The sequence below is a fragment of the Polypterus senegalus genome, chromosome 14, assembly GCF_016835505.1.
Source record: "Polypterus senegalus isolate Bchr_013 chromosome 14, ASM1683550v1, whole genome shotgun sequence".
NCBI lineage: Eukaryota > Metazoa > Chordata > Cladistia > Polypteriformes > Polypteridae > Polypterus > Polypterus senegalus.
In genome coordinates, this window is record NC_053167.1 from 70,676,702 (window position 1) to 70,689,046 (window position 12,345).

The window sequence follows — 12,345 nt, forward strand, 5'->3', positions numbered from 1 at the left end:
CCTGGAGCAATTGGGGGTTAAGGGCCTCCACGACTGTTCATCTCCTTCTGTAACTGCTGGTGTGTAAGGCCAGGATCAAGCGCGGGTCAAACGTGTGACGAAAGAAATCTCTCAGTCCAAAAGTTTAATTTAAAAGATTTAGTGAAAATTCAAAGCAAATAGTCCACACAAGAATATAAAGAAAAGGTTGTTACACACGTAGCATTTCTTGTCAAATCTCAGTTGTTTCCATACTTAAAGATGCTTTACTTAGCCTTCAGTACGCTCTGACGTGCGGCACTACGCGTTCAATAAGAGCACGTTGCATTTCATACTATTAGGCACATTAAGGCCCGCTTTAAAACCGTGTGCCCTCCATGCCTCACTCTCAGCAAGGCAGCTCACTAACTGAGAGAGACTAATCTGTAGTCAGAGAGGCTAGAAGTAGTTAGAATATAGCAAATCAATTCAACTTGTGGGAGTTACAAGAACCTCCCATAGACTGTGCACTAATATACAGCAGACATTTAATAGATAATAAATAACTAGCAAATGGCTCTTCCACCTTCTGTGGGGAGGTGAGCCCGATTTCCTGGTGTAGCGCAGTGCCGAGGGTCAGGCTTTGGTTGCCGAAGCTGTGCTTGTTCATTATTCTTATCTGACTGTCCTCGGTTTCATTTCAGTGTCCATAAAAGCGACTACTGTACCTCCCTGTCGCTCAGTGTTGACTGCAGTGCTTAGTGGTCTGTAAGGCACAGCAGAAGCTGCTAGGAGAGGTTGTTGTCCGGGTTTGTGGACAGATTGAACTTTATTTGTCCCCAGTTGAAAATGTGGCTTTTTACAGAAGCTCCATTAATAATTAAATATACAAACACACATCCACTCTGGTCTGAACACACACACCACAATGGCTAAAAACGAGGAAGAGATGAAAAACAAGCTTCTGATCTGGCAATCCCAGTCTCAGTGAGACGCTATACAGGCGTATCGCTGTTGGTGTAAAGGAGCCCTCGGCACATTTCGTGACACACTTTTGCTGAGTGATTTGTTGACTGAAAGTAGTCCATGTTGGCGTGTCAGTTGTATTGACAAGTACTGTGCAGAGACGCCTAAGCAGCACCGTCTTCGGGATGGGGACGGCCTGTGGATTGTGGGTGTTTTTTTGTGGCTGTTCTGCGGTGCACATGCCATTCCACTGTGTTTTTGGCAAAATTCTGCACACTGGGTGTCTGAGAGTGTTGCTCCTGGTCCAGGTAGTCTTGTTGGCCATCTAGACTCCAAATCCTGCTTTCGTATGGCATAATAAGCTCAGTGATGCTGTCATTTACATATCCTTGCTGCCTGGATTCATATTTAGATCTTTCTTCTAATGGCCTTTAAAGCCAATGGTCAGACCACAAGTCAGATAGTTTTTAGGAACTTGGATTATTTGGCCTAAATCTTTTGCTGACACAGTGATTGGCCAACATATGTTTTGTGGATACTCAGCCATTATTTCCTTCCTTATATGTGATTGACATGATCTGGAGCATGGTGCTAGACTTGAAAGGGCACCAGTCAGCACCGTGAGGGTGTTCAGTAACCAAGGAAGTCTGATAAGTCTCGTCTGATAATTTGACGCCTTCTTCTGCTAAGGCAGCAGGTTAGCTGATTGGTTGTTCTGATATGCTAATTGCTACCTGCATTTTCCCCCATAACTCTTCACTGTGGTAATTCCTGCAGATGCTCAAGGCCTGTGGCATGACACATGAGACAGCCCTGAGTCTTGACCACCAGTGTCTCATTTTGGTTGACATAGGTAGCTGTTTTACTAAAGCTCCTCTTTGACACAGTGGTGCCTGGATAGGCCCAAGCCTCCACTTAAATGAAGCTGCACATATTTTGGAATGCAGGATAAATAACCACATTTATGTGAAGAGAACCACACGAGTAGGGAGCAGACTTGGATCTAATCAATCAAATTGAATGTCTGTTATGGAGAACGTCTTCTGCCGAGGCCTCAGCTGAGGTGTGGTGACACACGTGTTACATGCCATTTAACTCCAAGCAGAGCAGTGACCTTCTTATTATAGTAATCAACTCATCTATTTTGAACATATCAGTCCATCAATTAGTTTAGGGCAGATTTATGTTAGCCCTCCTCAAGTGTGTTTTTTCATATTTCCGGTAAAGCAATCTACGCAATGGCTTTTTGTCATAATGTTATTAATTAAATACCCTGAGCTTCCCAGCATAGGGCAAATGAGCTTATACTTTGCCTGAGCTTTCAAAGACATGACTGAACGAAACTCCAGATATGTGTAGCCAGCAGCTAGGAGATCGATGGCTGGTATCAAATGAACTTTGTCTTGTCAGAATCCCCAGCTCATTTTTGTTGCCACCTTATGTGTCTGAATTCTTGTTTACCATCGAATGATCGGCAACACTTAAACAGTGTCCAAGGGCTTGCTAAAGGACATCAGTTCCATAGTGCTACATAACATGCACAAATAAAACCATTATTACAGTCTTAATATGCATTAGCCAGTGACTAATAAATAAATATCTGGAAATGCATTTAAGATACAGATATTTGAAATGTGTCTGTTTCACGCCCTGCCCGGGGTTTGTTTCCTGCTTTGTGCCCTGTGTTGGCTGGGATTGGCTCTAGCAGACCCTTGTGACCCTGTCATTAGGATATAGCGGGTTGGATAATGGATGGATGGATGAATGTGTCTGTTTCAAGAGATCAGAAATATATTTTAAGATATCTCAAACAGATATTCCGATATCTTGAAATGATACGCTGTACATTTTGACACATCTAAAATGTGTTTCAAGGTCTCTTAAATGCAGTTCAAGATATTTCAAAATAAGTTCCTGTGCATTTTGAGATATCTTAAAATACATCTGTGGGCATTTTGAGATATGTAATATATATTTTCAGATATCTCAGAATAACCTGCTGTGTATTTCAGGATATTTCAAATATATTTCAAGATATCTTAAAATAGACATAAAGTTCCATTGAAAGAACAGACAATTTTACAGGAAGTCATTTTGAGATATCTTAAAATGTATGCAAAGTCCATTTGAGATATCTTGATAGGCATCCGAGATATCTCAAAATGAATTTCAGAGATCTTAACATGTAAAGGAACATATTTTAAGATATCTCAAAATGAGTTTCAGACATCTTAAAAAGTAAACTGTGTTTTAAGATATCTGGAAATATGTTTTGTGCTATCTGTAAATGTTCATTTAGCTGGTCAAGTTCAAGATACCTTGAAATTCCCTGTAGGTGATATCTAAAATACATTTTTAAATATTTCCCATTCATCCAATGATATCTTAAAATGTATTTCAAGGTATCTGACATACATGTAAAGATATTTTAGAAAAAACATGAAATTCTTTCAAGATATGTGATTAGCATTTTGGGATAGCTACAATATTTTTTAAGATCTCTCCAATACATTTCCAGATATCTCGAGGAAGATTCTTGTCCATTTTCAGATTTCAAGAGATCTCAAAAAAACTTCCTGCTCATTGCGAAATATTCTAAATACATTCCAAATTATCTTAAAATAGACAGGAATGTCCAGCTGCAAGAATAGAGTTTTACAGGAAGTGATTTCTAGATACAATTATCTTAAAATGCATGCAAGGTTAGTTTGAGATACTGTACTTGAAACGCTCAAGCAGTTATTTGGAGATATTTATAAGTTGAGATCTCAAAGCCTATTGCAAATATCTTAAATGCAAATGAGCATATTCTGAGATATTTTTAAACGACAAAAAGTAAATCTGCCTTTTTTATAGATATCTGACGCTCGTTCTGAGGTGTCTCTAAATGTTAATATGGCTTTCCGTTATTTTCTTTGTCAAGTGACATTTAAAAAAGAGAACGAGAGTGGTGATATGTTACAAGTTAGTCAGGCTGGCAAGTAAAAACAAAGCACTCCTCGGTACACGTGACAGGAGCTTTGAACTTTAGTTTGTTTCAAAGTCGCGACAGTAATCACACTACAGATTAATGAAAGAGAAAGTGCTTAGGCATCTTAAAGTCCTTTAACGTGTTCGCTCTGTCGTCTCTCGGACTTTACCATCCAGCGATCATTCCCGATCACGCGCCGCGCTCGCAGTCCGAAGTTAACCCTTCGCAGCTGCAGGTCATAACATCCGAAGACACGCGGGAGAGCGGAGCGGGGCGGCTCAATCCGGTCCTGCTCGATTGTCACTCTTCTCGCGTCACTCGAGGTCGGCTGGTATTGCTGATTTGCTTTGAGACACCATAGCTGCCTCTCCGAGTACGTTGCTCCAGTCTCGTAAGTACTGTGCTCCTTCCTCTTCATCGTTGGACCCTTGTGCGTGTCTCTGTTCTCTTTCAAGTTTGCCTTTCAGTGATCGAGCGGCAAACCTTTAATTAGCGCTGCGCGTGGAAGTCCAAAATCCAGCTACTGTGCCAATCGTTTGAACTGATGGTTTAGATTCGACAAGGATGCTGATACAGGATAGTTTGATAGGTATCTTGAAATTCAATAAATTGATGAGCTGGGATGATTGACACTTTGTTATTTTTATTTTTGAATGTTTAAAAATGTATTTATTTTTTGTATTTTTGAATGTTTAAAAACTCAAGGTTATTTCGGTTGTACCTACTTAAAAACGGTTTGTCGCTCCTTGTGGGACGAACACCAGTTTGGCCGCCCAGGATGATTGCTTCATTAATGGTACATTTTGTGTGGAATGCAAAGTGATGTTCCTCAATTGCCAGACATCTAAAATGTTAATAGTAAGTCCCAAGGAAGGATAGCATTTTCTTTTAGCACCATTTTAATGCTTACTTGTGTATTAATAATATGTAAAGTCTTTTACAACTTGTGACAGTTCAAAGTGTAGTTGTTCATGAGGCAGTCTGATACCGTTTTTTTTTTCTTCTTTTTTGCCGTGAATGTTGAAATAAAGAATCCGTGGTAAATAGTCGATGAGTATTGCCAGACAGTTATAATTCATACAAAAAAGACATTGATGTCCAAGGCAGAATTTTATCATTTCATTATTTCGTTTGTACAATACAACATAATACATTTTTGTATAGCCCAAAATCACAGTAGCCACCATCGAGTCGCTGCTGAACAGGGACCAGAACCCGCACATTAGAAGAAACCATCCCTTGACTGGATGCTAATCCATCGCGGCGGTAATTTACAAATCCAGTTTCTCTTAAATTTAAAGTCGTCAGTTTGGATACATGCGTTTGGAATGTTGTCATGACTCGAACACCCACCAGAATGTGGAAGTTCCCTTTTACCAGTGAGCTGATCGTTGTACCGCTTTAGCCATTACGGATGCAATGAGAAGTCAAGCGAAATTACACTTTTATTGGCTAATTGAACAGATTACAATATGAACGTTTTTCGTGGCAACTCGTGTCACTTATCAGGCTTGATTTCTCGGTAAGCCGTCAGAGAAACAAATCGAAGCAACACAGGGCACATTGCACCCTAAACTGACGTGAATGCCAATTAATAACATTTTATAGGTGCTGGATGGCGCTGTGGTTAGCAGGGCTAATACATCACAAGTCGAAATCATGACCAGCCACTTCTGAGGAGTTTACCCGCACTAATTTAATATTATTAGCAAATGTACGCATTTTTTCTCTGTTTTAATGAAAGAGACAAACTGGCATTCGATAGATTGCTGTACTTCAAACGCTTGTGCCAGACGTTACTTCACAAAAATATCCTCGCAACGTAATCCGTTGATTACTGAAATTAAGACCATTTGAAACCAATCTGCACATCGTACTTTGAATTACTGCCGCCAAGATTTCATAATCGGTCCATCTGGATTTACGCATTCAAAGGGTCTAAAAGACGTAAATGACTATCAGCTCCAGCCTCCAGGCTCGAGGGTTTCTGGGCCATCTCATGGTCACTTAGCGCTGCACTGGTTCGGAAAATGAATTACATCTTCCTGTGGACTCGTATGATTTGACCGAGAGAAGATGTAAGTAAATGCAAACCAAACCGGTAATTCTGTTTTGTAGTTGAAGAAAAAAAAAAATGTAACTCCTCATCCATTATTCTCCTGGCATAATCCAGTTCAGGATCGAGCGCAATGAGGAGCGCAAACGTGGACGGGCCGCCAATTCAGTGACCGAGGACATTGGCTGGGCGACCACAGCGTCCCTCTTTTTTAAAAAAAAAAAAAAGACAGTAGTAGCAATTGTGATAGAAACAAAAAATAAATAAATAAATAAATAAAAGATCGTGTACAGTGTCAATAACAGTCTTCCTTCCGTGGCATACTTTATATTTCTGTTTATTGATAAAGTACACGTTTGTGTTTTAAAAGCTTAACAGTTTTAAATCATCATTGTACAGTACTTGCTTCTAAAAAAAGAATAACCACAGTGTAACACAAGTTGTAGTGTCAATCATTTGAAAAATGAAGAAAATCAACAGCATCCTCTAGACCCGATTGCTGTTATTAGGACACTAAAAGGAACAAAATGTAATTGGTCTTTGCAAGGTTTAAAATCAGACAGAAAAAAAAGTGCACAAGTGGGCCAAACTCTTACATAAATAACACTGATAACCGTCACAGAAAGTGACAATCGCATCATAAGATCAGGAACTTTCTTTAGGTTGTGTTTATTTTTTTGCACCCTGCTCTTCATTTGTACAGCAAGTATATGTGAACCATTCTGTTCTGTATAGTTTTTATTTATTTATTTATATTTTTTTCCTGTTTTCTTATTTGCATTGAAAACACCTTGGGATATTTGCACAGGGCTGAGGTTGCTATTTATTTGCTTGTGTCCAGCTACCTGTTCACTCAACACACATATTTATTCTACTGTACCTAAAAAAAGAGACAAAATATTTCAAGACGTATATACATTATTTTGTTTTATTAAAAGCAAGCAATTAATCAAAAGTAAATAATCACATTTTGGACCTGCACAGATACAAATGAGTTACGTCTTTAGGTACATAAGCCTCCTAATGTTCTCTGTGAAAAGTGCTATGAAACGAGTGTCTGGATTCAAATCTGTCATTGTTGTTAATTTAGATGTCTTGAGATTGAGTGATAACTGTTTATTGCTTGAACTCCCTATACGAACTGAGCTGCCTGCAGTCACCAATCTGCAGAGTGGTGTGACTAAGACTTCCATTTAACTATGATCCCATGACAATAAACTTTTTAACTTGATAAGGTTACATCTACATGTTAGTGAGTGGGCTCAAAGGTGATGCTCTCCTGTGTCGACACCAGTGTCTCGGTGGTCAGCTAGTGGAGGACCTACCTTGTTCTACTTCATTCCACTGACACTTGACTGAACTGCAATATGGAGTTTACTATAATATATCTGGGACCATTCTAGGATTTAAGCTGCGTTGCAGCATTAACCTTTTGAAAAGCCTAACATGCAGATGGGTATATCCTGTAATGGAGGGTGGCGCCTAATTAGAGGCAATGAGTTAGTATACTGTGACATTTAAACGTTGATTTCCTCATAATTAGGAACCCATTTTGGGCAACAAAAACATAACTACATCATTCTACTACCAGCAGCACACAGGATGGATGCGTGGCTTGTATACTTTTTTGCAATGTCCCGTTCCCATTCCCAGTTTGCATCAGTGGTCACTCTGATTTTTCAGCCCTCTACTGCATAGACTTTGTGTTTCTCAGTCTGCTGCAAAGACAGCTTCTTGTTGCCTGTGAGGAGGTTTGATGACTTCTACTTTCTGCTATGCCCCTCTTGTCTGTTTTGTTGTGCTGAGTTGCAAATGGAGTCCTTGTGTCACCTGTTTCTTCAAATCTCTGTCTGTCCTTTCTAGCTACTGTCTGTCTCCTGCTCTGGAAGTGATGCTGGGGAATTGGACGGGTGTTTTCAGATAGTGCCCATTTTTAACGTGTCTATCTATACCTATGACATCTCAGTGGGGTTAGTTTTCACCATGTATTTATTCTGGCATGAGATATTTTTCATTAAATGCTACCATAATCTGACCTATCCAAAGCTATTTAAATCTTTGGTTTTGCCCATTCACTCTCTGAGCTACACAAACACACATTCCATCCATGGGTACTTGGCTACCTCATATAAACTGATTTGTTCTTTCTTACAGTGGTATCACTGGATGAGCAATCAATCCTATGCACTAGTCGGGTCCACCTAAAAAAAATGCCCAGCCAGTGTGCAGTGAATACTTGAGGTTCAGTGTAATGTCAATGTTTCAGTTTGACTTCAAACATGAAGAAAAACAGTTCCTAAATACTTTGAGCTTCATATGAACCTGAATAAGATAAATACGTCCAGAAAATGAATAGACTAACCAATGAGGAGAAGCTCTACACGATGGCAGATTTTAATTTCCACATACGCACGTTGCTGTCCAGAGGGACTGTACTTCTGTCTCCACACATTTTCTGTCTTCAACCCCTCCAAGGTAGATCTGCACATTGGAGTTTTTATGCCTTTGTTTTGAATGCACAGGAAAGCGATTAATGTGCACATTCTTTTTTATTAGTTAACTCCTAAAAAACACACTTTTTAATGAAAAAACAACATAAATGGAAGCAACTGTAAGAGGAAGCCCACACAATGTGTGACCCTACTCCCATTTATGAATGCCAGCTTTGGTTGAATTATTCACTCCCACTTTTCTCCTAAAGACAAATATTTTTTTAAAAATTTGAACAACTCTAATTACCAAATAGCAGAAGTCCGGAAAATGAGATGATGTGCAAAGCAGATAGCTGTGTGGCTAGCTGCTTGTCAGACTTGTAGCTGCATTTGAGTTTCTCAGAAATAAATCATCAAGGAGCTTCTTTTGGTCAAGATGTATTCCTGACAATAACATTGGTTATTAATATTGTGAAAGAAAAATTAAAAGGAATCAAACAAACTCGGGTAGCGCTGCTGCCTCGCAGTTAGGAGACCCGGGTTCACTTCCCGGGTCCTCCCTGCGTGGAGTTGGCATGTTCTTCCCGTGTCTGTATGGGTTTCCTCCCACAGTTCAAAGACATGCAGGTTAGGTGCATTGGCGATCCTAAATTGTCACTCGTGTGTGTGCTTGGTGTGTGTGTGTGTGTGTGCCCTGCGGTGGGCTGGCACCCAGCCCAGGGTTTGTTTCCTGCCTTGCACCCTGTGCTGGCTGGGATTGGCTCCAGGCAGACCACCGCAATCCTGTAGTTCAGATATAGCAGGTTGGATAATAGATGGATGGATGAAACAAACTCTTAAGTTGGATTTGATGGACTTTTTTGATATCTATATAAATTAAATGTATTAATGGGCATTTGTCAGGCACTAACAAGATGACTAGCAATAAGAGATTGGTACAAAGTAACCAAAATTGGAATAAATAAGCCTGTGGTGGGGTGGCGCCCTGCCCGGGGTTTGTTTCCTGCCTTGTGCCGTGTGATGGCTGGGATTGGCTCCAGCAGACCCCCGTGACCCCGTAGTTAGGATATAGCGGGTTGGGTAATGGATTGATGGATGGAATAAATAAACGCTGACAGAAAATGGTTGAAAGGAAGGCACCGTTTATCCAGAACACACAGAATAATGTACATATCACTTCTGAAATATCCTGAGTGAGACATGCAATATACTGTAGTGCTGCTGCCAGATTTGAACCATACATTGTGTTAATCCAAATGTAGAGTAGAGAAACAAATGTGAGGGATGAGGCCAGTATTGAGATGAGTTCAAGGTTACCTAAAGATCGAAACTAAACAAAAGAGTACTGGGACACAAGTGATACGACTCTAAAGACTTCAGGCTCCATCATGTTTAGAAGGAGTCTTCCTTGAAGTGGGGATGGCTACTGGGCACACAGCAGTGCGTAGTCGCTCTGAATTGTCTGAAAGTTTCTGAGACACGTGCACCCCACTTCACTTGATGTCTCATGGCCTGGAAACTCTCATGGCCTAGCTATTTGACTCGTTCACCCTAAACAGTTTACTCAGCTGGCCTCAGAGTTTGCCCAAATAAAAGGGCCCTTGTGCATGTTTTAAAGTCTGTAATTTCACTTAAAGAATATGACAGTGTAGGATAACAAAGCAGAGAGATACTTGCCGTCGGGCTTATCTGATAAGTAAGACATCAGTATGTCAAGTGTCTTGCTAAATGCAGCCAGTACAGAGTCTGAAATACTGTATGATAACCACATGATGTCAGCTGTTGGAAATGAACAATGGGGGAATTCTGAAATGCAGGAAAACATCTTAGAAAATTGTGTAATCAAAAATAACATTTCATATGCACATTGTACAGAAAGCTGTTCTGTTTTGTTCCTGAATATGTGCCTAAAAAACTGAATTGCATAACTGATAAAAGTCGATTTCTGGCTCATCAGATGTTAAAGTTTTCTGTGGTGCTTTCAGGTCGCTAGCACTCTGGACTGGCCAGCACTTACATCTTAGCTCACAAATACTGGAATCCTCAACTGTCTTGTCTGTTTGCTTAATGTCAATGTGTTCTGGCTGAAGCGCTTCTAACTTTCCTCTTACTTGACTTGCTTGAGTTGGACTTGTACACTAATAGTAGGAAAGGTAAGTGACAGATGTTACTCATTTCAACTGAAGCCATCTAACTTCATTTTAGGGAAAGTACTTTTAGTCACTGTGATATAGTACAAGCAGTGATTTGTTGGCTTAAATGCATCTTTACTTGTCGTTTCCTCTTTGTAATGCTGGCCACATCACAAAAACCTCGGAAGAAATGGCTGCATGACAACGGGAGGAAGTTGATCGGAGAGTGCAAGTCTTTCCTTTGTAAAAAAAGGGAATTATATAAAGGTCATGTTGAGTACCTCACCATAAATAACTCTTTTTTTTTTTATTATATGATGACTGTCATAAATTATTGCAGCTTATTTGAAAGTTAAGAAGCCATCAGAGAAACAGCAGATTAAGAATAAAAGAATTATCTGGAATGGCAAGGTAGAGAAAAATAGTTTAAACTGGTGAGCAAAAACTACAGTCTATGAAATGCCACAAATGAAGAATCCGGAGTGAGTGCAAGCTATGGTGTACCTCGTTAGAGAAACCGAGTAATGGTGTTAGCGGGGGGATAAAGCTTGAGCACACTCTTTGTGATACATACTGTTTTATCTTCTGTACATTAGGCATTTATAGAAAACTTTGAATAGTGAATCAAATGTACATGGTGTAACTTGGAACACTTCTATATTTACTGAGTTGCATCATCAGTGATGTTCCTGTTGTCCTCGGGTGTTACGGGACTTTCACCGTCATAAACCCCTCACCCAGGTGACTGATCCTGGATCGCATCCCAACAGCAGCCTTCCATGGATTGGCTCTTTTGATCCATGACTTCTGTCAACTTCTCTTATAGCCCTCCTCTTGTCAGCTCCCATTATCTCCAGTCAGGATAGCACTCTGCAGAGTGACCACATTGTGAAGCCCCAAAAACCCACCTCGATCAGCTCACATACAGTCCACCAACTAGTTATCCACCACTTGTCCACAAGCTCCTGGTATATGGCTTTCTTCTTTTGTTTGCCTCTTCTATGCGTTCTTTCAAGTGCACTGTGAGGTTGCGTGTGATAAACTGTTTCGTGGGATCTGAAAATATGGCCATGTGTGGCTAAAGTGTTTTTTGTATGAAGTGGTTTGTAAATTTTTAGCTGCTTGCTCAGATCTTCTCTAATTTTCTAGTCAGAGTTTGTTGCGAGGGGAACAGTCTTAGATTTCAGCAGAGTGTGGGGTTTCTTCCCCACCTTGAAGAAGGAAGTCGTCTTCTTCAGTGGACAGTAGTGTCTGCTGGAAATGATTGCAGTAGTTAAACTGTCAGTAACTGTCTTCAGCAACTGATCATGGTGGCAACAGTGACCGTCTTCTCCAGGTGTCTTTATGCAGCTACCGAGGAGGTGTTCCAATGACCAGTTCCCAATACAAAGAGGTTGCTGGTTCAGTCACTACCATAATCTCACTGTGTGGTCCCGAGCAAGTACAACAATCCACCTGGGTTACAATTGTAACAAAATGTATGTAAACAAAAGCACTACATATTCTTTTAAATGGCATTCATCAGCAAAATGAATACAAATAAATGTACAGTTCATTTGTTATAGGCTGCCAAACATATATGTCCATTTTTAACTAATTATTAACTTAGAAACATGGAGGGGGCATTGCCCATCCTGGTAGCAGTGAGAGCATGGCAGGAGACAGCTCTGCACAGGACACCAGCCTGGATGCGAAACAGGCAACTAAAAGACATTTTGGAATAAATGCACTGACATTTGAGATTTATGGCGTTTTTCAGTGTAAAAAGTTACATTTCATAAATCTGATCTACATTAGGTCAATCCTGAGTTTATTCAAATTAGATATATA

At 40.1% G+C, this 12,345-nt stretch overlaps 1 protein-coding gene across 2 annotated transcripts in view; it reads left to right on the forward strand.

Moving 5' to 3' along the window:
- Positions 1-3,568: 3,568 nt before the first annotated feature.
- st3gal3a (ST3 beta-galactoside alpha-2,3-sialyltransferase 3a) overlaps positions 3,569-12,345 on the forward strand; it is a 394,364-nt gene continuing 385,587 nt past the window's right edge. The window contains exon 1 of one of the 2 annotated variants that reach the window (XM_039776580.1): positions 3,569-5,973. The gene's annotated coding sequence lies outside the window, so the exon portion shown is untranslated. The remainder of the gene's footprint in view (positions 5,974-12,345) is intronic. The other variant, XM_039776584.1, reaches the window with a different exon arrangement.